The sequence below is a fragment of the Mus caroli genome, unplaced genomic scaffold (assembly GCF_978045245.1).
Source record: "Mus caroli unplaced genomic scaffold, Mus_caroli_1 scaffold_3, whole genome shotgun sequence".
Lineage (NCBI taxonomy): Eukaryota > Metazoa > Chordata > Mammalia > Rodentia > Muridae > Mus > Mus caroli.
Window position 1 is genome coordinate 111,928,917 of NW_028227258.1, and position 27,596 is coordinate 111,956,512.

The following is a 27,596-nucleotide window of genomic DNA, read 5'->3' on the forward strand; positions in this document are numbered from 1 at the left end:
ACTTATGATTTGCATGTAACCATTTGACTACTTTGTATATTAAAAATCTATGCACTAAAGAAGGAAAGTAGAAGAAATACAAAATATCATGTTACTTATGGGCTATCTTCTACCCATTGTGCTAGGAGCCTCTTTCAGGATGAATGAGGCTTATCTTCAAGCATTTTATTGTGTTCTCTGTGAATTAAATGTGTCCAGACTATGTGCAATAGTGTGACTGACACTACAGCAGAGTGTTTAGCTAGCTAAGAGAAAGTGAGAAGTTCTTTTTTTAAAATTCTTTTGTATGAGATATTTTCTTTATTTACATTTCAAATGTTACCCCCTTTCCTAGTTTCCCCCCTGAAAATCCCTTATCCCCTCCCCCCTGCCCTTCCTCCCCAACCCACCCACTCCCATTCCTGGCCCTGGCATTCCCCTCTACTGAGGCATAGAACCTTTACAGGACCTAGGGCCTCTCCTCCCATTGATAACCAACTAGGCCATCCTCTGCTACATATGCAGCTAAAGCCACAAGTCCCACCATGTGTTTTGTTTGATTGGTGGTTTAGTCCCAAGGAGCTCTGGGGGTACTGATTAGTTCATATTGATGTGCCTCCTATGGGGCTTCAAACCCCTTCAGCTCCTTGGGTACTTTCTCTAGCTCCTTCATTGGGGACACTGTGCTCCATCCAATGGATGATTGTGAGCATCCATTTCCGTATTTGTCAGGCACTGGAAGAGCCTCTCAGGAGAAAGCTATATCAGGCTCCTGTCAGCAAGCACTTGTTGGTATCTTCTCTGGGTTTGGTGGTTGTTTATAGGATGGATCCCCAAGTGGATCCAGTCTCTGGATGGTCATTCCTTCAGTCTCTGCTCCAAACTTTGTCACTGTAAATCCTTCCATAGGTATTTTGTTCCCCCTTCTAAGAAGGATTCTGAGTTTCTAAGCTAATATCCACTTATCAGTGAGTGCATATCATGTGTGTTCTTTTGTGATTGGGTTACCTCACTTAGGATGATCCATCCATTTGTCATTTTATAAATTCATTGTTTTAATAGCTGTGTAGTACTTCATTGTGTAAATGCACCACATTTTCTGTATCCATTCCTCTGTTGAGGGACATTTGGGTTCTTTCCAGCTTTTGGCTATTGTAAATAAGGCTGCTATGAACATAGTGGAGCATGTGTCATTATAGCATCTTCTGGATATATGCCCAAGTGTGGTAATGCTGGATCTTCCAGTAGAACTTTGTCCAATTTTCTGAGGAACCATCAAATTGATTTCCAGAGTGGTTGTACAAGCTTGCAATCCCATTCTGGGACATGTTGCTCATCAAGGGTATCAAGTGACTATGTGTTAGCAGGAAATGGAGAGGGGGAAGGGAGAGAAACAGAGAGGTGGGGAAACAGAAAGAAAAAGAAAGAGGGAAAGAGAGCGTGAGAAAGAGAGAGGTGGGAAAGGAGAGAAAAAGAGAAAGAGAGAAAGGGAGGGAAGAAAGGATGGAGGAGAGAGAGAGAGACAGAGAGCGACAGAGAGAGACAGAGACAGAGACAGAGACAGAGACAGAGATCTGACCTGTGGAAAAAGCAGCAGCATAGAGCTGAGAAAGTGCACCACTGTGGAACAGGGTTGGTTGCCAGTTCAGTGAACTACCAAATTATGGCACCAAGTGTACTAGGAGATACATTTAGCAAAACATCAAAGTTTAGAACATACAAGCCAACAATGGACTTTAACATGATGCCTTGTAGAATCTGATTCGACTGCTATGTAAATCAATATGTAATTTCAACATGAAGTAGGCCTGTTTATTAAGAAATATAGCTGATTTATAAGAATATTTTGATATTTGTAACTGAAATTAGAGGTAGAGAAAATATTTACCAAAAACTAATTCTTACATTTTTTTGTAAACAATAAGCAGGATACCAAGTGACTCTAATGCATTGATTATAAATAGCTATTGTAGACTCATTAGCATGTAGACTCATTAGCATGACACAGAGAAAGAACAGTTCATACTAGATTTTATGTAGAGTAGTTATTGAATTCCCATTACATCAGACAAATAACTAGGACTTAGTATGGTATTTAAAGGTAAAATATTTTAAAGAGATTGCTAAAATCTAATGTAAGAGAATATTCATTATAAAAATAGCAAATTATAGGTTAAAGACATATTCTAGGTCACAATATTAGTGCTACAGAAGTAATTCATGTTTTAGGTTGAGTTACCTAACAATTTAGACTTATCTTAACAATTTGTCAGGCATATGTTGCTAGTGTATGTGTGTGTATGTGTGTGTGTATGCGTGTGAGTATGTGTGTGTATGCGTGTATGTATGTGTGTGTGCATCTGTAGAGGCCAAAAGTGTTAGATCCCCTTGATCTACAGTTATAGGCAGTTGTGAACTTCCTGTCATGGGTCCTGGGAATGAAAATTGGGTCCTTTGGTAGAGGTGTTATTATTATATTTTTACTACTTAAAACAACTTTTAGCCTTAAATATATTTTGACCATATTTTACCCTCCACCTAGTCCTTCCATACTCTCTCCCCTTCCCTACTTACCCAACTTTAAGGTTTTTTTTTTCCTAAAAAACAAATAAAAGCCCAGTGCAATAAAACTCCTTCAAACCAACAAAACTATAATCATCAAACTGTAACCAAATAAAAGCACACACACACACACCACACACACACTAACACACACACACACACACACACACACACACACACACACTCACACACACACACACACACACACACACACACACACACACACTCAAAAAAGAAACAAAAACCCCGAAAAAACCAAACCAAACCAAACCAAGCCAAAAAAAACCACAGTAGCATCCAATTATATGTTGATCAACTACTCCAGGATCTGAGGCCTGTCCTGGAATGAATGATACACCCAGCAGTGTCATTCTATTTGAGAGAATTGATTTTCCCTCTCTCAGCAGGTATAAGTGAAAGCTCACATGTTAACCTTTACCCTAGTGGCTAGGTGTTCATTCATTCACTCACTCACTCATGCATTCATTCATTATTGTAAAATATAATAAGATAAAACAAAATCTATCACATGGAAATAGAACAAGTCAAACCAACAAAGAGGAAAATAGTTCAAGGGAGAGCACAAGTCAGAGACCCACTCACTTACATACTCAGGAATCCTATCCAAACACAAAAGCAGAAGGGGCAACACATATGCAGAGAACCTAGCGCATGCTGCCTCCGTCTCTCAGTTTATATGAGCTTTGCTGATGTTGATTTAGAGATCCTTGCTTTCTTGGTGTCTTGCATCTCCTTTGGCTGTTAAGCTTGGGTTTTCTGGCTCCAACACAAGGGATTTGATGGAGACATTTCATGTAGGAATGGGTGTTCCAAGATCTCTCATTCCCTGCGTAATGGGTCTCTATGTGTGTTGCTGTCTGCCGCAGGTGGAAGCTTCTGGTCTCTGAGTACAGCAGAATATCGTTAGAAGTAATTTTATCACTACATCTCCCCCTTTTTTATAGACCAGTCTTATTTGGTTTTTCCCTTCAGTACCTGGGCTATGTAGTCTCAGGTTCTTGGTCACCCAAGCAATCGGAGTTTCATCTTGTGGTGTAGGCCTTAAGTCAAATCAGTCACTGCTTAGATACCCCAAAAGCTTTGTGCCTCCCTTACCCTGGCATATCATGCAAGCAGTACACCAGTGTAGCGGGTTTGTGGCTGGCTTGGCGTTTTCACTTCTCTTTTGAGAGTATGCAGAGTATCTAAAGGAGGTGGAATGTAGAGATAAAGGCTCCATGTAGGCACTGCCTTAACACCTCCATGTTCGAGGGATGTATAGTTGTCTTCAGCAACAGGCCTTCTCATCAATGTGGAGAGCAACCAATTACTCTGGCAACAGTCTGCTTCATTTGGGGATTCCCATGGGACCTCTTTGGTCAATGACTCCATGAGATGTAAGCCAACATGCCCTGAAATGCTCTGAACTCTCTCTAGTTCCTTAATTTAGCAACTCACTAAGGTCTTAGTATATAGAATTTCTCAGCACATGTTGTTAAGAGTCTCCAGAATTTTGAGGTCAATATGAGACAGGTTGACGAACAAAAGTGTTGATCCCTTTTTCTTCCTTCACACAGGAGAGCTAGTTAAGTCAGTTCTTATTTAGAGAACTCTGAAAAATATTAGCCAATACATTCATTTTCTCAAAATTAAAACATGATAAATCCACAGAATTTCTTAAGTACACAATGAAGGTTAATGTCAGGTTTTGTAATTAGCAACTGAAGTAACTCAGAGTTTTGATCATTTTCATTAGTGTTAGGATTTAAAGTGACATCGTGTGACCATTTTAACAGTCAGACTAGGCCTTTTCAAACTGGGTTTTATTTTTAGAACACAAGAATGATTTGGGAAATATTTAGAGATAAGTATCAAGAACAGATGGCACAATTCTATGGATCTGGTCCAAATGCGTACTCTAGATTATTTTATAGGTGGACACAGATTCCAAAATGCCTTTCATTGCAAGGGAGAGTGATTACGGTTGCATCTCCTTTGTGACGCGCCAAGATAAATGTGTTCTCTAATCAGTCACCGGTGCATGTGTCCAGGTGTGCCGAGACATGCAACGTGCTGGCAGCTGGGGCAATGAATCATCAGCTAAGAGAGGGGATCACCCTTCCCTTCTGCTGCCTCCCCCACGCAAGTAATCAGATCTCCCCCTCCCAAACTAATAGAGAGTAGGTGATAATTAATTTAAGTCAGTGAAAATAGCGATGTGGTTTTAAGGAGATAGGATGCAGCGCAAAGTATCATGTTCTTAGCTGCCTACTCCGATCATGTTATCGCAGTTTGAGACATCTCTCAGATTACCTAACAGGACCCTATGAACTCATTTCTGAGCCATCACAGGCATGCCTCCAAAAACAGTTCTAAAGGTGTGTTAAGAAGGAAGAGAACAGTTTGACAATAATCTCTATGTTTACATTTACATCATGTTACAGTTGAGAGAGTTTTCTCATGGCTTTTCTTTTTTCTTTTCTTTTTTTCTTTTTTACAATGCTTTGTCCTTATAAACATTAGTGCTGGGGAATATGTTCATATGTATGTATGTACACGCCCACAGAGGCCAGAGATCCTTGTTGGAAGTTTTCCTCAGTCCCTCTCAATCTTATTTTCTGAGACGGTGAGACTGTCTCACTGATTGGCTAGGCTGGCTGGCCTGTGAGCTCCAGGGATTTGTTGGTATCCACCTTGCCAGTAGGCAAGTGCTTCCACACCTGGAGTTTTCACAAATGCTGGGAATCTGAAGTCAGGTGCTTAGGCTTGTGTGGCGGGCACTTCACCAACTGAGTCGTCTCCCAAATGCATTAATTTTCATAACAACACAAGAAATAACAGTTTTGTTATATTGTCTTTAATAATTATCCTCAACTGGTTGAACAACTCCATATATATATATACATATACATATATATACATATATATACATATACATATATACACACACATATATGTATATATATATGAATAAAAATAGTGTTTTTTAGAGATATTAATATATAATGTTTGAACCACAAAGGGCATAGAATTCCAAGGGATATACTTTGGAAATATAATCTCCCCAAATGACATTTGGAGTAATACTGACAGATGACATATTCAGGTTTTTAAAAAATGTGTCTTAGGAAATATAATGAGTTTTTCCTTATGACATTATTTTGGTAGGGGAATATATCACACAATCTATCATTGTTCAAAAAGTTACACAGCACAAAGAACATATCATTTAGACGTATACTGTTTGAAATCCTGTTCACCGATTGATAAATCATGTCTTGTGTTGATGAAAGCTAAGAAATGAATTGCTTTGGTTTGACCTTGGGGGTATGAGATTAGTCAGTCTGTCTATTAGGCTTGTTCTGGTGTTCTTCTCACATCATTTGTTCCTTCTGTTGGAAACGACAGACATAGAGGGAGTCAGTAAAGCTTGGTACCATCCATCATTTTTGAAGAACAGCCCCTCATTGTGCTCTGAACGATCAACTTAAATAGAAGGTTTAAATAATCAGAGTGTCACGTTTAATTAATATCTCTCCTGCTTCCAATTTATATTAATTGGTGCCTCAAAGTCATTGCTCCTTGTACTAATGATAACTTAGAAGAGGAACTTGGTTTGGGAAAAAAAATACACTGAGATCAGATTGGTGAGACAGAGTGAACCTTTGATTGGCCCACAGTGGCCCCACAAAACAACATTGCTGTTTATATTGCATTCAATACTACACTCTTAAATTTTTACCATAGGCATTTGATTTCTTTCTGACTGTTTTGTTTGTCATTATATTGTTTTATATGGCCTATAAGTACCAGATTCTATAAAACCATTAGTCATATTAGAAACTGCAAAACAAAGCAAGCCAGTCAGCCAGCCAGCCAGCCAGCAAGCAAACAAACCAAAAACAACATAAAAAAAAATTGACTTAAGATTTTGCAGTGAAGTTTCATGAGAGAGACTGAAGCAGAGTTGTGGAATTATTTTTATCTTTCATTTTGTCATTATTATGATTCAACCTTATGTGATCAAAATCTTTGTTTTTATGTGCTCAATTAGAAGATAACAACTCCTTAGAAGATAACAGTGTGTGTGTGTATTGTAGCTGTTTGTGAAACTGTTCATTACAAAATAATATGATTTTACAATCATAGAACAGAACTAAATTTTTATTATGTATACTCATGTTTGATTTTTTATAATATAAACTGATTGTTTTCATAGAAAAATAACCCATTTTAAATAAATTTCTAGAAAACGTATATTATTAAGCCAATTTGACTTACAAATGTATTTGCCAAGTAAATCCCTTCAAAAATAAAGTTTCTGAATAGAAGATTTTAAGGATTCAACCCCATGGTGAAGCAAATTGCTTCTGAGCCTTTGTTTACTACTCTTAAGTGGATGATAATTATAGTTCTCATAAGTAAGAAATATATGAAAGATTTAAATTGTAATGAGGTTGACAAATAATCCAAACTGCAAAACTGAATTTATATCTCTCAGTCTAAAAATGTCCTTTTTTTTTTTTGGCAAAACACCATTGGATTTATCTTAAATCGGGACACTGCGTTCTTCAATTTTGAAACAATTAACACCCAAATTAAAATGTTCCCATGGTGTGCTTCCCTGGAAATAAATACACAGTTTAGTAATTTCAATTCCATTGTGATTCACCATCGAAATTTAATGATATTGTTGGGGCCACTGAGGCAGACAGAGGCCAGCATCTGAGCACGTGGCAAGGCGACATGATTGTCCCTTTACCACGCAAGGTCACCAGGTTGCTCTTCCTTCTTCCTTGCTGTATTTTGTGTGAAAGTTCCTCCCTAGTGGGACATGGGGTTGGTATACTTTGGGATCAAAATTCTTGCATTTCTCAGTTTCATGTATGCATAAAAAATATATTTGGCTCCAAGACCCTTTGTTCCTGTAAGGCTGAAGTATCAAATAAGTGATGCAGAAATTATAGGATTATATTATAATATTTTATCATGGGGCAATCAAAGAAGACAGCTACTAATCCTTCAAGTGCCTTGTGGAGGGCACAGCACTTTTTCTTTCTTTTTTATTCCAACCACATCAAAAGGCAGAGTTTTGAAGGGGAATGCTTTTGAATCTCCTTATTTTCTTTCAATTCAGTCATTTCTAACTTCTATTTTTAATCTCATTGAAGTTTATATTTGGCATCTAGAATAGAAAAAAAAGCCATGTTTGGAATCGATAACAGTGGTTAATTTATTTATCTTCACCCAATTTCTGCTTCTTTTAGCACAAAATAAGAGGCCACAAATGGTAACATGGATGGGGTGATGGGAAGCAGAGTTTCAACTAGAGGAGAAACAGGAGAGTTTCTGAACGTGACTCTTTTCTACCAGACCTTTAAACAGCAACAAGTAACAAGTGGCAAAATGTTGCCATTTTTTTAAAATATTTTTATTAGGTATTTTCCTCATTTACAATGTTGCCACTTATATGGCAACTTTTATATCCTTGAATCAGTCTATCCTAATAATAATATCTATTATTATTAGATTCAGGCTTTCCAATGATGGAGCTCTGATAGCACAGAACTCATAATGGACCTCAGGATGGCTGTGAACTTACTGGGATCCATCCATTTCCAGACTGCTGGGATGAAAGGCCAATGCCACCGTGATGGTGCCTTTTAAGGCATTGAGCTAGTTATTGTGTGTCTTGACTAGCAACTTTGTAATTCACAACCATTTCTAGTTGGGATAAATTATGTTTGAATGGTATAAGCAGGGTGGTGGTTGCTGTCTTGATCACAATATATATTATCCAAGTGAGGGATGAAATAGCTCACACTTTGGGTTCAGTGTCAGAGTCTCTGAAATCTAGAAGCTTATACCATAGTAGTATTCAAGCATCTACTTGACTACATGTATATGCTCTCTGTATTCAGAAGTATCAAGTCAGCAATTATCTTGTCTCCCAATTTTGCGATCACATGTTCATAATTCCCTTCATCCATATTCTCATTCATGCAGATAATCTGCCTCCTCTCTTTTTGGTATGTCTGTGTTTGAAAGTCAGATAACTATGCCCAAAATGTGGCCCAGAAGTAAAATTCACAGTCTGGATTATAATGGATGAAACATATCTTAGAACCATAAACTCTATTGTGTGAGCTGGCCCTACTTAGGCACTCACACTAACCCATTTCTAGTCCTTCCCTGGGACTCTTATTAATGTATAAATGCAAGATATGTTATCATGTCTATATAGCTCATGACATAAGAAGGCCCTTATGTTCACACACATTGTGCCTTAAAGTTGTTTTGATAATTTTTTCTGGTTATCCAAACCCTGGAAATAATGATAGGGTTTGTACAGGCACAAGACACACCTACTCCCAGAGTGTATCTGAGAGGAACCAAAGGAAGTTAAGACTTTGCAGTGAGGGAGAGGCATTCCTTCATTACACGAACTATGCTTGCTTTCAGAGTCATTGCCAGTAATGCTGCTGCAGAAAATCAGAATTCAAACCCTGCCTAGCTGTAAGCAGCTGGTTGACCTCATACAGACCTACACTGCGTGGTGAGCCTGTGTTTACCACTCTGGTATGGGTGATAATAATCCTCACATTATGCCCCCTCAAGGTTCCTAGGATGAATGTGTGAAATTCAAACATGTTAATGAGCTCAACAAGTAATTTACAAACACCAGCTGCAACCCACACCTATATTCTTTGAAGATTAGAATATTTTATAAGCGTAAGCTCTGAAAATATTAAAGGATTAACATGATTGTTTCATGAACGGAGGGTGCCTTTTCTGCACATGTGAACTAATAATCAGCTTAGAACACTGCTGCTCCATCAGCAAATCACTCTCTCATTAGAAGTTAGAAGGCTGAGGGAAGTGGGAGAATTGTGCTGATGCCCAAGTCCCTCAGGTGATGCCCAGCTCATGCATGCATCTGAGTCAGAAGCAATTTCTTGGCAGACATTTTTTTTCTTCTTTTGTGATAAATATTAGCATGCCCTCACCCGGATAGCCATTGTCATACAGTGGATTGATGGTACTGGTAGAATAGTTGGTCTGTATTTGACCTGTTTTTAGGTTGACTGTCTTATCAGAAAATGATTTTATGAAATCCTTGAAACCAAGTCTTGGTTTGAGTGGCTTCTACCATGTATTTTAGACATTTTATCCTTACTTTTTCCAGTAAAGAAGCTAGTTAGTACAGCTTATAAGAATGCAAGCTAAAATTTTATTAATTTTTACATAATTTAAAGATATAAATCTTGTTTTATATACATATATAAATATATTAACTAGAAATATATATTTGTTTGCACACTTACACACATATATATATATACACATATATACACATATATTCTCTCTCACACACATATCCATATATGTATATATATATATATATGCACAGCTTTAAAAATATTTCTTTAGTAACTATACAAACAGCATTTTAATCTGGCTCATAGATGGGCTACAGGGCTTAGTAACTCAGGTGATTTGTTTCATTGCATGATATGTTTCTCATGCAGAGGAGAAAGCTGAGGCTCACAGGAGTAGAATGCCTTCATTCTTATGGCTATGCAGTTGGCCAGACAGAAGATTAGGACAACAATCTATGATTTTTCTAGCTCTAGAGCTCAGAGTCTTTCTAACAAACCAGTTAATCTTGTGGGAGGAAAGGCAGAAGTGAGCCCTTGATCATAAAAGGCATCAGTGTGAACTAAGGAAGTAACTATAGAACTGTACTATAGAAGAAGAGGAAGCAGAAAGCAGAACAGAGAGATGTAGGTGTCTGACGCAGGGCCTGGGCATCCAGAAACTGTAGAAGAATGATTGCTTTCAGGGACTGATGCGTAATGCATCCTGTGTAGGACATTGCAGATGTTGGCTTGTGGTAAGCCTAAGCTTCCACTGGAAGGCTTTGGGACCTGATCTAGCAGTCACTGAGACTGGCAGGCAGGTGCCAAGGAAAGTCTTTGGAGAATGGAAATCAATGCTTGGAAATATTAACTTGATTTCAAGTCCAGTAGGTTTTCTTCTTGTGACAACCAGTTTAAATGGAGTTATAGTGGTGGGGACTTCTTTAACCTTCTTTTGCATGTTTGGTCATAATAAAACAGCATCTTTGAGAAGTTAATTGACACTTGTTCCACTGCTAGGGAGACACAGTGACATGGCATGCAGCAGAAGAAACATAGTCACCTATCCCTGGCCTAAGCTAGAGATCTACCTACTTAGAGAATAAGATGAATCAACACTTTGTCCCTGCATTCCCTTCGTAAATATAGGGCTGCAGGTGTTTCTTTATTAGTGAAAAATGATCCATTTATTGATTCTCTCTGCTAATGGAAAAGCAAATGAGACGAGAGGAGATGGTTTGTTTATAAAGAATATTTATAACTCAAAATTATCCAAACCAGAGAATTTGGTTAGTCATGTAAATTTCCAAACTATAACTGTAAAGGATTCTTGTCCAGTATCTTGTTTGATATCAACCTTGAGATTTTAGCATTGAAACTGCAGGACATGCTAGCAACCAATCTTGCTTTGAGTTTTAGGAAATTCAAGTTCTGCTTTTGGATGGGGAAATGTGAAGAAGTCAGTAGTCATGCAGATGACTTGTGTTCTTGGAGACAGAAAGGAAAGTCGTCACAATCTGGTGAAATAGATGAATCTTAAGGCTGGAAAGATGGCTCAGTGGTTAAGACTGCTTGCTGCTGTTTCAAGATTCAGGTTCAGCTCCCAGCATCCATGTTGGATGGATTACAAGCACACATACCACCACCTCCAAGGGATCCTATGCCTTCTAGCTTTCACAGACACCTGAATACAGATGAACATACCCACATTAGATGGACATAACCACAAACAGATAAACAGACATGGACACACACAGGAGTGGGTAGGTGCTAGAGGAAGAGGAGGAGGAGGCGGCGGCGGCGGCAGCCCGTAGACTTTTAGCATCAAATACAAATCATAGGTTAGAGTCTGGAAACATTTCAAGCAAAATAATTTAAAGACCGGCTATCACCCATTGGATGGATATTCTGGGAAAAGTTGGACGTAGGTAAAGAGAGAGCTAACAGTATGACCACAGGATGGGAGGCAGCTTGGTAGACCACTGGTCCTGCTAGACAAAGTGAGCTTCACAGTGGTGCTGTGCTCATAGAGCCACATGGATCAGAGAAGATTCTAGGTTTTTCTGCCTTTTGTTTTTCTGGGCTAGGATCTTAGCATGTAGCTCGGGATGACCTTGAACTTGCAGTGCTGCTGCTGCCCCAGCTCTGTGACTATAGACATGTGCCCACCACATCAGCCAAGATTCCATTTCTGCATCTGGATTATTTTGCTTTAGATTTAGCTATCTTTGTTCTTTGTCCTTTCTCAGCATCTTGCTTGTTAGTGAAGGATGCTATGGTGGCAGACTCTGCCTGTCCTTTCAGCTCTAGCATACCCGATGTAGTTGGCAGAAGATGCCAACTCTGGGAAGGGGAGTGGATTATGACAAGACCTGAGATACAAGAAACCCTACTACAGTTGCCAGAGTTAATTTCAGAAGACGGTTAGAGGATAGATGGTCAAATGGGGGAAATGAGCTAATTTCTTAGACCATAAAACCAAGGGCCACATCCTGGAATCTAACTCAGTAAGGTTACCTTAAGGACAGGGCTCATGATTTGTGTGTGTGTGCCAGGAAACAAGAATAACACTTGTGAGGAAATCAATCATGTTGTGTTATGAGGAATCCCTGATTCTATTTATTTTCTTTATTAAATATGCTCACAGGAGACAGACAGTTCCTGGTAAATCTCAGTGGTCTGGAAGATTTTCAGTTAGTATTCTGTGTGTTTTGTTGGTTCTCTTAAAAGCATGAATACGAGCAGGGAAGGATCATTCAACAAGTCTCCTGCACTACTGAAGATGTTTTCAATAGCCCATTAGGATCATATTGTTTATTTGCACCGACTAGCCTAATAAACACAAGAGGGCCCTTTGTCATGATTTTCACAAATTTACAGGTATTCACCTGTTGTTTGTGTGTTCTAATCCTCACCTAATAAACTTCTTGTGGGAACCAAGGATAATATATGTCGATATGTTTGACAATGTCATTCTTACAGTAGACTTTTAATGATAGAATATTTGACTTTTCATCTTTCTTCTTTCTCTTTCTTTCTTTCTTTCTTTCTTGCTTGCTTGCTTGCTTGCTTGCTTGCTTGCTTGCTTGCTTGCTTGCTCTTCTTGAGACAAACTCTCCTTATCATGTAGCTCTGGGTATTCTAGAACTTAGCTCACAACTCAAGCACACAGAAATCCATCTATCTGGGTCTCTTGAGTGCTGGGATTAAAGGTATGCATCATTATATCCAGCTTATTTTTATATTTCTTAACAACAAGATGTTGACCTATTTGCAATCTCTAGATATTACCAGGCCAGGATTTGTATATGTGATATTCTCATTCATTCTCTCTCTCTCTCTCTCTGTCTTTCTCTCATCTTTTCTCTCTTTTCTTCCCCTATCTCTCTTGCCTTAATGCTTAGTTTGCTCATTATCACAAGGTAAATGACACCCTTGTTTGAAACACTACTCTCAATGAGGCAGAATTTATCTCATTTCAGAAGTAAGCATTTGTAATCTTTGACATGGAGGCCATTTTACAGATGTAGACTGTTGATGTACTTGACTTTCTCAGGAGATGGGCTATGGTTCTTTGGGTTTGCTAGATATTTGCTCCTGTGCTCTATTTTCTTTATTTAACTTACATTCTCTCCTATAGAGGTAGAGTAGATAGTTCCTGGGAAAGGCACAGCAGCTCAGACTTGGTGTGCATTTTAACGTGAGAATGATATAATCAAAAACCTTCATATTTTGTAGATGGCACACGGGACCATATAGAAAATTGTTAGTGAATTTATCTTTATAGCATATACTTTAAATGTGCATTACTATGTGGAGAGTTGAAACTTAAGTGGTGTACTCTTACACAAAGTGAAGGTGACAGGTTAGAATACATGATGCTGTAAATGAAGTCACTTTGAAGGCCTGAGATATCTACATTGCACAGGGTTCTTATAGGCGTCCCAGGTCCCACCTTTCCAAAGCAGCATCTCTGTTGTTTCCCATGATGCCATTTCTCCTTCTGAGTCTGCTGCTATCCTATTCCCATTCTTTCAGGAACAAATAGCAATGTCTCAAACTCTTCATATTATCACCTTGTACTAATAGCTATGTTCGTATTTATCTTCCTTTACACCTGAACGTTGAAATGTCTTGTATGCCTTAGTTAACTAAAGTATGCCCTTGTCATGGTTACGTCACCATAAACTTGGCTTGAGAAAATAAGTCATACTAGGTTATAAGGTGAGAGTTAAAAGGTCAACATCTACAATCTAAGATAGGTGGCCATGGTAAGACTGTAGCCTTGAAATTAGCTGGTGGGGAGACATCACCATTAAACATGTCCTGTATGGCATTTAATAAAACAGCTCTACAAACAGTAAAGTCTGTAGCTTTGCCATTCAGATTTCTATAGTTGTGCAAAAAAATAATGAATGTGGTCCCTAGAATAGCAGAAGTCGTTTAGAGAAGGTCATGAGACACATTACAAGGTGGGGGTGCTGGAATTTCAGGATTTTGTAAAGGGATGGCTAAGCTAAGTCTAACGGCTCTGGTGTCTTCACACATACACTGGCTCCTAAAAAGAGCTTGGTAGCTCTTTGAGTGGATATATTTAATTTTTCCATTACTGCTACAGTCAAGCAATCAAACTTCCACTTTCTGTATTTCATCCTCGGGGAACAAACAGAGAAATTGACACAGAAGACACGGTTAGCTTTTGTCTTCTGTCTGACATGACAAAAGCGCTGAGCTGGTCAGTGCTGGGGGTCACAGATCTCAGGTGCTCTTTTCCGGCTGTGTAGACACTTAGGCAAGAAAGGCTCAACGTGCCCTGGACATATGTACGTGTTTATCTACTTGTTTCTCCTAATGCAATGTCCTCTCACCAGGGAGAGATTAGCAAGGGACAGTGTTGGGAGAATGTTAGTACTCACTGGACTCAAGGACACCGTGCTCTGAGTCTTGGGACTTTCTTCTTCCCAAGCCACAAGCTGAGTAAGCTGTGGACCCAGCATGGGAGAAAGCTCTACTCGGGGTGTCTAGGTGCTTTTCAGACCTTCAGGCTCATGATACAAGTCTGTGACTAAGCAGAGTAGAAAAACTCCCTGTTCTCTAAACATGATGTCAATGGAGCTGTCATTTCTATAAGAGAGTTGAGTGGAATTTCCAGGATTCTAAACCCTGCCTGCCCACTTTGCCTGTCTATACAGAGATTCATAGACCTCCCCCAAACCACCAAATTATCTTGTTTCTGTATTCTCCTAGTGAGCACACATTATTTACCAAAATTTAAAGTAGCTAGGACTCAAAAGAGTAGTTGTAATCCAATAATCATCAAATGATGAAAAATTTTTTCTGTGTATCTTATATTCTGCTTAAAGAGTAAGAGTAACATGTTCAATATCAATGAAAATGATTTTTATTGGATTTCTAATGTGGTAATGTGCACTTTCTCTTGAATAATAACTGATGGCCAAATTTGAAAATTTTAAGAAAATATGAAAGAGACATGTAGAGTCTGTCGATCATATTGAGTCAAAATAGTGCTCACTTGGGTAGTTATGTTTGTTGGTCTCCTGTCCCTGTGAGTGGTCAGTCAGTCGTGTGTGCTTGATTATGTGGCTTGGGTAAAGGTACACACACATTTCTCTTCACTATTGGCATTCTATTATTCACCTTTTGCTAGTTTATTGGGTTCCCCAGGGTGTGGTCTACCTCATTACTGTCCCATCCCCTGTCTTGCCTTACAGTCCTACTATGGCTCACCCTCCACTCTACTCTTGTGCCTACAGATCTGTCCCAGCCTTTTCATCTCATGCTATTCCGTTTGATTTCCCTATCCCTAATTTCTCAGTGGATGCTATTTTAATAATGGATGACATGCCTTTAGAATTTCTTGTTTTCTGTTGAATTTGAAAACATCATTTTTTCCTTGATGCAATAATACTAGATTACAGATTTTATTATACAAATCTGTATATCCAATTATTTCCTTTAGATTGGATGCTGGGTTTTATCTACTATTTCATATGCAATGATCATCCAAATGGTCACTGTTTGTGATCCCAAAATGCCTTGTAAAGAGGAGACACTGTTTTCCTGTGGCTGGCACTGGGTATCACCACGTTTTTGTTATTTGTCCCAGTTTTCTTTCTTTGTAGTTCTAGGGCTTGAACACCTGACCTAGTGGTGGAGTCATTTTCTCATATTTTATTACATGTCACTCTTGTTCTGTTTATTTGAAATGCCAGCATGCAGAAATTTTGCATTTGTATTTAAATATAGTAAACATTTTTATTCATGTATATTGCTTTTATGGTCATAACCTTTTTGTATACAACATTTAAATCTCTCTCTCTCTCACACACACAGGTATCTCTCTATCATTAATATATCTATCTGTTTATCGTCTATCTAACATCTATCTATCTCTATCATCTATCTATCTACCTAGCGATCTATCTATCTATCATCTATATTTTCCCCCCAAAATCTCTCAACAACTCAGCATTATCTAAGTAATAATATCCCTAAGTTTATGAAGCTCATAAATTATGGCACTTGTCATGATATAATAATACACATTAAATTTTATGTTCTATACTAAGATATTTTTAGGTAATTCTACTTCATTTATCATTCTATTGGTATAACAGCCAACTACTATACCATTTTATTATTAAAATGTTCAAAATCTCTTTTTACTTTGGAGAGAAATGCTGCTTCAATTATTACCTTATTACTCTAAACAAATCCGTATTGAGCACAACTTATGTTTGTATGGAGGGGTTTTGTGTTCAGCTTTTTCTATATTTGGAAATAACATGAATAGTGCTTTGAAGTGTACAGCTCATGGCGTTTCAAGTTATCTTGAAGGTGTTATCTCTTGTGATCACGCCCCCACTGTGCACTTTATGTGCCACCGATGCTTCACCACGTGTTTCTGTCTATGTGCTATGCTGAATCATTAAGCTTGCCTCTTTTGTCTTCTCAGATTAGAAGAAAGTTAGTGAAAGTGGCTGTGAATTGTCTTAATCTTTTTTTTTCCCTTCATTTCCCTCTGAAATACATTAACACAGTACATGCATGATATTTGATTTTTTTTCAGAATACTTTTAACAAAACAACATGCCAAAAATATTAGCAGAAGTACCAGTGCTAACATGAAGAAATGTTGCTTATGATATGTGCAATTGCCAACATTTCCCATTGAAGAGTACATATTAGTTAAGACTATTCTGTATAAATAGATCCAGCCCTTTTGGGTTTATACTCATGAAAATTAACCTTTTATCACATGTTGGAGAAACAATGAATACATTTCCTAAGCAGTTATGTAGATTCCATTCTGCACTTAAAAAAATGAGCACATACTTTTCTCCTTGATTTCTTTCAAGGGAAAAATATCTATTGAAGAGATGCAGAAATCATATTGTTCTGACCTTCTTTTGTGCCTGCTATTTTATTTGCAAGTGGTTATGATGCTATTGACTTATTCCACCACCAGCCTGTTTTCCTGTGATGGTTTCAGGGTACCTGGTATATTTAAATTATACACTAGAAAAGATTAAACACAGACCAGAACAGTTGCAGTGTTTCTCCTGTCCTGCATTGTTCTGACGGGAAGCCTTGCAGTGGTTTGGTCTATCCCTGTGCCTTTCTGGTCCAGTGCAGGTTTGCAGTCTGTCTGTGTGTTCTGGAGAAAGGTTTGTGTGAGCCTATGCATGAATGGAAGAGTTTCCTGTGTTTTATTGAAAATGATCTTGGCCAGGAGCAGTGTTATCCTGTTCATCTGGTGTCCCTTGACATTATAATTGGCATCTGTAGGATACTTTGGTGGGCTGAGAATTTCCTTCTCTGATCAGGCTCCCTCATTGCGTCCTTACTTATCTAGGATCTTTGTGACCTTTGCCAAGTTAATCACATGCTCGTGAAAGTCACTTAAAAAATATGGATTCAGGAGCCAGAGAAAGTACCCAAGGAGCTGAAGGGGTCTGCAACCCTATAGGTGGAATAACAATATGAACTAACCAGTACCCCGGAGCTCGTGTCTCTAGCTGCATATGTAACAGAAGATGGCCTAGTTGGCCATCATTGGGAAGAGAGGCCCCTTGGTCTAGCAAACTTTATATGCCTCAGTATGGGGGAACACCAGGGCCAAGAAGTGGGAGTGGGTGGGTAGGGAAGTGTGGGGGGTAGTCTGGGGGACTTTTGGGATAGCATTTGAAATGTAAATGAAGAAAATACCTAATTAAAAAAAAGAATGGAAACAGAGGCCACAGAGGAATGCTGCTTATTAGCTTGATCCTTATAGCGTGCTCAGCTTTCTTTGTTTTTTCCTTTTCTTTTTATGTATGTGCATATGTATGTATGCATATAAGTATGTATGTATCCACTTTACATCCCAATCATAGCTCCCCTCTCCTATCTCACATCCCCCCTCCACCCATACTCCCTCTCCTTTTCTCCTCAGAGAATGCAAGGCCTTCATACCAATCCGCACTGGCACATCAAGTCACAGCAGGACTAAGTGCATGCTCTTTCACTAAAGCCAGACTAGGCAGCTCAGCTAGGGGACAGGGATCCCACTGCAGGTAACAGGATCAGAGATAGACCCATTCCAAATGTTAAGGGACCCTCATGAAGACCAAGCTGCACATCTGCTACATATACACAGGGAGCCGAGTTACAGCCTGAGTAATGTTCTTTGGTTGGGGGTTGAGTCTCTGTAAGCCCTAATGGGCCAATGTTAGTGCACTCTGTAGGTCTTCTTATGGTGTCCTTGACTCTTCTGGCTTCCTCTCTTGCATAAGACTGCCTGAGCTCTGCCTAACATTTGGCTGTGGGTCTCTGCATCTGTGTCTGTCTGCTGTTGGATAAAGCCTCAGGAGACAGTTAAGCTAGGCTGCTGTCTGTAAGCATAGCAGAGTATTATTAATAGTGTTGTATCATTAATAACCTTCTAATAGTATCACTAATAGGTTGGCTTTCTCCCATGGGATAGGTCTCAATTGGGCCAGTCATTGGTTGGTCCTCCATCTCTGCTCCATCTTTTTTCCCTGCACATCTTGTAGGCAGGACAAATTTTTGGTTGCAGGTGTTATGGGTGGATTAGTGTCCTCCTTCCTCCACTGGAGGTCCTATCTGGCTACAGGAAGTGGCCACTTCAGGCTCCATATCCTCTGCTGCTAGGAGTATTAGCTAGAGTCATCCTATAGATTCCTGGGAGCCTCCCCTGTCCCAGGTTTTCAGCTTATCCCAGAGATGACCCCCTCTACTGATTTCCTTTCTCTCTCCAGTCCTCTCTCCCCTCTACTCTCTGGTCATCTGATCGCTACCCCTGTTCCCCTCCTCACCCCCTTCTCCCATATAGATCTCTCCCTTTATCCACCTTTGATGTCTATTTTATCTCTCCTTCTGAATGAGATTCAAGCATCCTCCCTTGTTACTTAGCTCCATTGAATCTATAGATTGTAGCATGCTTAATGTGTATTTTATGGCTAATTTCTACTTATAAGTGAGTACATACCATATTTATCTTTCTGGATCTAGGTAACCTCACCCAGGATGATCTTTTCTAGTTCCCATGTATTTGTCTGCGAATTTCTTGATGTCTTTGTTTTTTGATATCTCAGTAGTATTACATATGTAGATATACCACATTTTCTTTATCTATTTTTCATTTGAGAAGCATCCAGGTTGTTTCCAGCTTCTGGCTATTATGTATAAAGCTACTATGAACATAGCTGGAACATCGTTTGGGCATATGCCCAAGAGTAGAATAGCTGGGACTTGAGATGGAACCAGTCCCAATTTTCTGAGAAACCATCAAATTGATTTCCAAAGTGGTTGTACCAGTTTGTACTCCCACTAGCAATGGAAGGGTGTTCCCCTTGTTCCACATCCTCGCCAGCATGTGTTAGTCACTCTGATGGGTGTAAGATGAAATCTCAGAGCCATTTTGATTTGCATGTCCCTGATGACTAAGGATGCTGAACATTTTGTAAAGTACTTGAGATTTCTTTGTTGAGAATTCTGTTTAGCTCTGTACCCCATTTTTAATCAGGTTATTTGGTTTGCTGGTATCTAATTTCTTCAGTTCTTTATGCATTTTTGGATATTAGCCCTCTGTCAAATGTAGGACTGTGGATGATCTTTTTCTATTCTGTAGGCTGTCGTTTTTTTTTTATTGATAGTATCCTTTGTCTTACAGAAGTTTTCAGTTTCATGAGGTCCCATTTATTAATTGTTGACCTTAGTGCCTGAGCTGTTGGTATTCTGTTCAAGAAGTTGTCTCCTGTGCCAAAGCTTTCCAAGCGGTTCCTCACTTTTTCATCTATGAGATTTAGTGTATCTGGTTTTGTGTATGTTGCAGTCTTGGATCCCCGTGGACTTTGTGCAGGGTGATGAATATGGATCTATTTGCATGCAAATATACAGTTAGACTAGCAGCATCTGTTAAAGTTGCTTTCTTTTTCCATTGTATGATTTTGGCTTCTTTGTTAAAAAAAAATCAAGTGTCTATAGATGCTTGGGTTTATTCTTGACCTTTGCTTCTACCTCACTGATCAACATTTCTGTTTTTATGCAAATGCCTTGTAGCTTCTTATATAGCATAGGACTACACGCGTAGGGATGAAATTACACACAACTTTCTAGGTCCTCCCACATCATTTAGCAATTGATAAAATGTTCCCACAAGCTTGTCTACAGGCAATCTCACAGGGATGTTTTCTTGATTGGCATTCACCTTTGCAGATAACTCTACCTTGTATCTGTCAAATTGACCAACCAACCAACCAAACACACAAACAAAAACAGCCCAACCAACCAACCAACCAATTAGCCAAACAAAACAGGATAGTGTCATGTTCTTTAAGATGGTGAGAGACAAATAGATCTCTGACAGCTGGCTGGGTACTTGGAGAAGTTCCAAGCTAATAGAGACCCCATATCAAATAGAAGGTGGAAGATGCCTATCCAAGATTGTCATCTGGTCCCTACATACAAGTGCACACACATGTAGTCACCCATAGACATGTGTATAACCACTCACAAATATACACATACAAAATCATAAAATTAGTTATACTTGAGAGGGACAGACAATCCTGAAAACATCCTTCAAACATATTTTTATTAGAGAAAATCCTTGGGGAGCTTTTGAATGCCAGGGAACACTTACTTTCTCTGTGTAGTTTGTTGTGTATTCATAAATAAAGACTTGTACACACTGTTCTGAGACGTACTTAGAAAAGGAGTGGAGAGTTCTCTGAGGGGGAACATTTTGACCTAAGACCTACTAGAACAAGGAAATCTCAGATAAATAGTCTTCTAAGAAGATGACCTGGTGCTGTCTGAATTTTGAATTTCACTGATTAGAGAATTTCTGTACATTTGGTATATTAATCACTTTACTTACAGCTAGCTGGTAGAAGATATTTGACAAGCATTGGTCAAATGCTCTCAGTGAACTTGCTAAATACAGTTGGCATTTACCTTTATGATATTGCTGTGCCTGCTCTCTTGAATTTCAGGTGATAATGATGGACACAATGGAGTTCTGACAAATGCCAAAGTTATAAAATACAGTGACTTATGAAGACCCCACAAATGTTGATGTTGGTGTCGGACATAAACTTCCGATTCCATCACAGGCGATATGAGGGTGGATATCTCACTTATCCACTAAATTACCTTCTGTGACGCTCATTTTTCTTTAAGTCAGGCTCACACTTTGACATGGTAATGATGTGCTGAAGACAGCCTCATATCTTTAGAGGACAAAGGAGATTGTTAAGTTGGTGCCTGTTCTGTCCTCCGGAAGGAAAAGCAGAGGCAAATCTATATCTGGTGCTCTAGAATAAGAGCAAGAACCTCACTGCCTCAGAGAATCTTCTGGGATTTTTTTTTTTCAAAACTGTGAAGGGACAAACATTCCAGGGAGTGGTCGCTAAAGCCCCTCAATCCAACATCCTGTATTTCTGCCTGATGAGACCCAGCTTTCATGCTGTAACATAGAGGCTTTTAACGATGCCATGAAATCAGGTTAGAACAAATATCAAAGTCAGACTTGGAATGAAATTTAAAACTCCCCCAATTTATTTACATTGGCATTGTATGTATAGAAATATTTAGTTCTTGAGATGTGGGGAATGAGCTGGGAGAAATTACAGAAGAGAAGGGACATGAAGGCTCAATGGCCACATGCACTCTCTCTGTTTCCCTTGGGTCATGTAATCACTGAGTCATCGGATAGTGTCTTTACCTTGGTATAGTGTTATTCCTTCCATGAGGGCTTTGCCTGTAAAACTGTGGTCTAAGAAAAGACATTAGTAAATATAAGCTGGCTGCATGAAAGCATGGTTCCCAAAAGGTTTTGCTTTTAGCATTCCACTTCTCTGGGAATATGAATCTTCACAGATGGACAGCTTGAGAAGAGGAGAGGGAGGGTGTGACCAGGCTCTGTCATTCCGTGGGCCTCTGTGACCTTTTCAGGCAGCCGTCAACCGTCCTAGCTAGGAGTCTCCTTCCTTCTTTGCTCGACAATGACATATTATCTTTCCAGACTGGCAGGGTGCTTAGCCCATCAACTCTATTTTTTTCTCTTTACCTCCTTTCCCTGAACTGCTATGTCATGTGCGCTGCAACAGGGGATTTGCCACTTTGTCTAAAGCTAGACCATGGCTATTGACTCCTTAGTCCACTTTATGCTTTTCTTGCTAAGATTAGCTTTAGCTACTAGGATTGTTTTTTCCTCAATTACTATACTATTAAAATTATTTCCAACTTTATAGGGTCAGAAATATACTGATTATGTAATTATCCATATATAGGCACTTTTAAAAATGAATTTATACATTTAAGCTGTATGTTAGAAAGCGACAGTTGAGCCCCAAATGTTAACTAAGGCATAAAGGAAATTTCTTGGGCCATAATTTTAAAAATTACTTAAAAATTCTGGATCACATCATTTTTAACAAGTTGGTTCTGCATTAAAAGAAGAAACGAAGATGTACTTGGTTGAAGTGCCTTGGTGTTCCACCACTGTCCACTGTCTGCATTCTAGTCTGATTCCTAGAGATCCAATTTGAAAACCAATTGTCATTTGCCTATCAGACATGAAAATTTAAAGGATTGTTAATTTGATCTGATGTCATTGGCCAGAGATATTGGAGCCAAGTTTGGAGGAAGAAGCATTCCTTTGTAAAGCTGAAAGGCTGCATGTTTATCTGCCCCATTTCTCATTATTTGTCAGATATGTGATTAGCCTGGTTTACTTGTGTGGCACATTGTCAGTTTATACTAAGTGTACAGTTCAGCCTGATGGAATTTTGTCACCAATTTGCATATACCATCAACAGTGGGCAAACTCAGTATAAACCACTTTGCTTTTAGCATTGGAGTTTATATCATTTTGTGTCATTGAGGATAAAAGTGGGTAATTGTGTTTTTTCTCTTTGTTAGATTAGTAACATTTTTCAGCAGTTCACAATATTTTGTCTTGCTTTGAAATCATAAACAATAAGATGTGCCTTGGCTGTTTCTGGGAAGTTTGAATAATGATTTATTTTCTCTATCTTTATCAGACAAATATCCATTTTTATTTGACATTGTCATTTAGGCTATGAAGATTTTTATATCATTTGCTCAGCTGTTGTAAACTAAATATATAATACTACTTAATGAGGTCATGGTTTTAGTCTTATGTAACCTAATTAAAATCTATAAATATAGAGAAAGAAATCCATACAAAGGAAGCCTCTTATGCTTTGATTCTTTAAGTTTAATGTTTGTTGGACCAACAGTCAACCTACTGGTTGTCTTTAAACCAACAAAAGGTTACTTCTTAAATCTTTTAACATTCCATTTTGGGTATGTCTGGCTCCCTGGTAGGCTTTTGTCTATGTTAATTCTGCAGTTCAGATGTTCTCCCATGGTATGGCTTCCTCAGGAAATAGTCTTGCTACATTACCTCCACACCCCACCCAGGGGCGGGGAATGAAGTCTTGGTCCAAGTGTGGTTGTATTAGGAGGTGATACAATGATTAAGAGGTGAGGCCTTATTGTTTGACACTAATCCTGGGGAGAAGTGAACAAATGGAGAGAACTGACATTAGGCTAAAGTAAGGATACTCCCAGAGTCCAAGTTGATGAACCAATGAATTTACTGGCGTTACTTACAGGAATATGGGTGGGGAGCCACCTACAGGAGCAGAAATGACACATAGACTACCGTGGCACTACAACCTATCACAGGGTTTTCACAAAGGCTGAGAGCCTGAAGCGCATTACACAATCTGCAGGCTGGATGGTGTCCCTTCCAGGCTGCTCAGCTGGTCTCCATCTCTTATAGGCAGCAGATAGGCCCGAGATTGTCCTCACCGAATGTATATGGAGGAGAGACTTCCTAAAGTTTTTGAGTTGTTTTATTTATGAGTCTTAATGAGCTTCTCTTTAGGATGGAATTTCCATCTCCTCTTAGTGCACCCCCAGTCTTACTGGAGGTCTTTATCTGGGAGGAACCCTGGAGATCTTTGGGTCAATGAAAGGTTATTATTGCAGGAGATTATGGGACCTTGTTTCCTTCTCTTATCTCAGCTTTGTTTTTTGGCCATGACTTGAGAGGAAAGGATTAATCCCATTACACACTCCAGCCATAAAGTGCCGCCTTGTGACAGCCATTGCCAACAGGGTCAGGTGATTATACACTGAAATCTCCAAAACTGTGAGACAGAGGATGCTCATCTCTTCAAATACTGATTCTCTGGGGGAGTTTCTTACATTGACAGAGCATCAAATAACATAGAAATCTTAGGGTAGATCTCAGCTAGGGCAATAAGCCATCTCAGCTTCTAACTCATTCATCCACTCAAACCCCACTGTTAAAAATGAGTCACATTCCTTCCTAACATGAGGAAGCCTGGGGGCTCTTCTCTGGATAGCTACTTATCAGTAATAATGCAGTTTTGAAAGAGGAACACAAACTAGTGTGTAGTTACGTGCCCTGCCCATAAATCTGACTTTCAGTAACACCATGGTAAAAAGTACTTCATGGGAACCTCAATGCACTTTGCCTCAAATCATGAGGAAACTAATGGAATTTTAAGGGGGAATATTATATGTGCATCATAGTAAAAATAAGAACTAGCCACTACTGTGGAATTCAATTTATTGCTATTAAGATATTTCATCCTATGATTTAATTGCAAGCATTTAATTTAAAGCCAGTTTTGTCTTTATAAACTAGAACTTGCCTAAAATATGCTTGTGTTTGTTCACGATAAATATAGATAACTATAATGCATCCAGAGGACACACACTAAATCTTCAGAAAATGAGGAAAAATGAGATGCACATAATGCAAAGTTTTTGAGATTGTATAAAGTGGAAGCAAATGAAAATTTATGCTCACTCTACACTTTGCTGTATAATTTTATTTAGTCATGAATTTATTCTGGGAGTAGGCAAGAAATAAAGTATTTACGGGATAAAATGCTTATATTTATGTTTGTGATTGCTTATTACCCTGTATTTTTGAGTCATAAGTTTGCATTTTCCTTCATTTGTTCTGTGAGGTTTGGGGGAAAACTTGATCCTTTATATCCCCCTTTCTTTGTTCTTTTTCTGTGCTCCCCATTATACATTCCCATATGTGTTCTTTCTCCTGAGCCTCTTGTGGCCTTCCAGTCTTAATCCATGCCTGTTTAATGCCTCAGGTTGCCTTCCAGGTCTCTGTTTTTTCTTTCTGTTTATGGACTTCTTCTGTGGATGCAGAGAACGAACAGTGAGGCTTAGATGAGATAATGACTGGCTTTGGAGTGTCTCAGCACAACTACATATAGTGTCCCCATGCTCCACAAGCAGTCGGGGACACATAGGCTTGAACTCCTTGGTATCTTTGTCTGTTCTTTTGTCACAATGTGCTTCTTGTGTCGGTGTGTTCAACTGTGATCCAGAAATGGTCATTAGGCGTGAACATGAATCCTTTAAGAACATTAAGCAGGTTCATCTGGTATTTTCTTCTTGATAGGTTTTTTTTTTTTTTTTTTTTTTAGCTGTCAAATTGCATTGTCTCAGTAGTTTGCTACATCTACCCAAATGTGTTTCTTTTTTTATCTTTTAATAGCCCATTCCCGTGCTTAATGGATAACTAGAGATGTAGCCATACTACACTAAATATTAACGAGGCAAAAATCACTGAAAACAAAAAGTAGGAGATGCATATGAACTCAAACATTGGGAAATGGTCAATGACAGTTATAATTGCCCCCCCTTGCTAAGAGTGTGAGGACATATTAGACATAGACATATTAGGCAATCCAACATCGAGGGGTTGCTTAAGATATTGCTATGACTAAGACTCAGAACATGTAAGATGTGCCCATAAAGCTTTTTAAACTCATTAACATTTGATCTGTAATACAGGACTAAAGTCTGAAGAATTAAAAAAATTAATAGCAGTGATAATAAAATATATGATAACTCTATAAAAAGTAAGTTGGTGAGTCTAAATGAGAGAGGTAATGATGTTTGAATTATTTCTTGGTTAAATCTGAGGAAAAAAAATCATATAAATCTTTGAAAGACCCTGCAGGGTCAGTATACAGAAAATCTGAAACAAGTATGTCTCTAAAATAAATAGTTAGAATTGGAAGGTACTTAATATGATTATAAATACTTTATATTGCAATAAAGCATTGCCGCATTTAATTACATAAGAGCCAAGTCTCCCATTTTTCACTTTTTCAGCAGACTTTTAAACATCCTTGAGAAATACTAGTTGTTATTTATTTATTTCACATAAAAAGTTTGCTATTTTTTTTTGCTCTTTTTGATCATTCATGATGTTTTTTTTTTTTAATTTCTTTTGGTGAATGCCAAATTTATGTGTTGAAATATTAAATAGAAAGTTGAAACATGAACCACGTAGAAAGTTCCAGAGCATGGGAGAGTAGGTGGGTGGATTTTTTTTTTTTATGTTTGTTTGTTTTTTAAATGACTAATTGTTTGCCATCATGTCCAGTTATACAACTCAAACAGAAGAGTGCATCCCTCGAGGACACTGAGTTCTAGGTCCTTGTGGCAGAGATAGCAGACTTGATTCATAACAGTCTTGGAAGACTTTGTTTGTGTTATGAAACAACCTTGGACCATCCTAAATTCATGTGATCAGGACACTACTCTGGTTATCTGAGTAGCAAACCTTCCTTAACTTTGATGTTTCTTTGACCGCTAAAGAGTCAAGTGAGGTTTACTCATTCTGATTTTACAGCAATAGCTCCTGGTTAAATTGAACTCCTGGAAACATTCTCCCTGGAGCTTAAGCACAACATACTTAAGAGCTTCTCCACATGTGGTAGGTGACAGTTGGTTCGTAGTCACAGACACAGGCATGTGATGTCTCAGTTATATGAAACATATGTATCTATGGACCTTGAAGTTGACATAAAATGCACTATGCACCAGATATCATTGCCACAAATGTTGTTTGAAGCGCCAAGAGGGCTGGGTTTAGCTTCCAGCTCTCCACTCACTGCTTCTGTGACCTTGTTCCATGTCACTGAACTCTGTGAGCCTTGGCTTCTCTGCCCAGAAGAATATAGAAGTTAACTCCTACAGTTGTGAATTTTATTTATTTTTATGTATCACTCCACATAGATCTGAAATGCCGCACTTCCACTTCAATATCAATGGTCTTTGTTTGGGGGGGGTGCGGCGAGTGGAGGCTATACAGATTTCTAAAAGATGAAATCTCTACCCATCATCTTTGAAAAGTGAGCCATCACCCATAACAACCAGAAATGGAAAGGAGCTCCCGAGCAGTCATTTCAGAGTTCCAGGTCAGTAGCGTCAAAGAATGAAACATTTTACTGGGTGTGTCAGCCTGGCTAGAGATGCTGATTTAAATTAAGCAGTGGGGAGACTAAGATG

At 38.7% G+C, this 27,596-nt stretch overlaps 1 protein-coding gene across 1 annotated transcript in view; it reads left to right on the forward strand.

Annotated features, from left to right (window-relative positions):
* Slc7a11 (solute carrier family 7 member 11) overlaps positions 1–27,596 on the forward strand; it is a 69,071-nt gene that overhangs the window by 25,939 nt on the left and 15,536 nt on the right. The window lies entirely within an intron of this gene.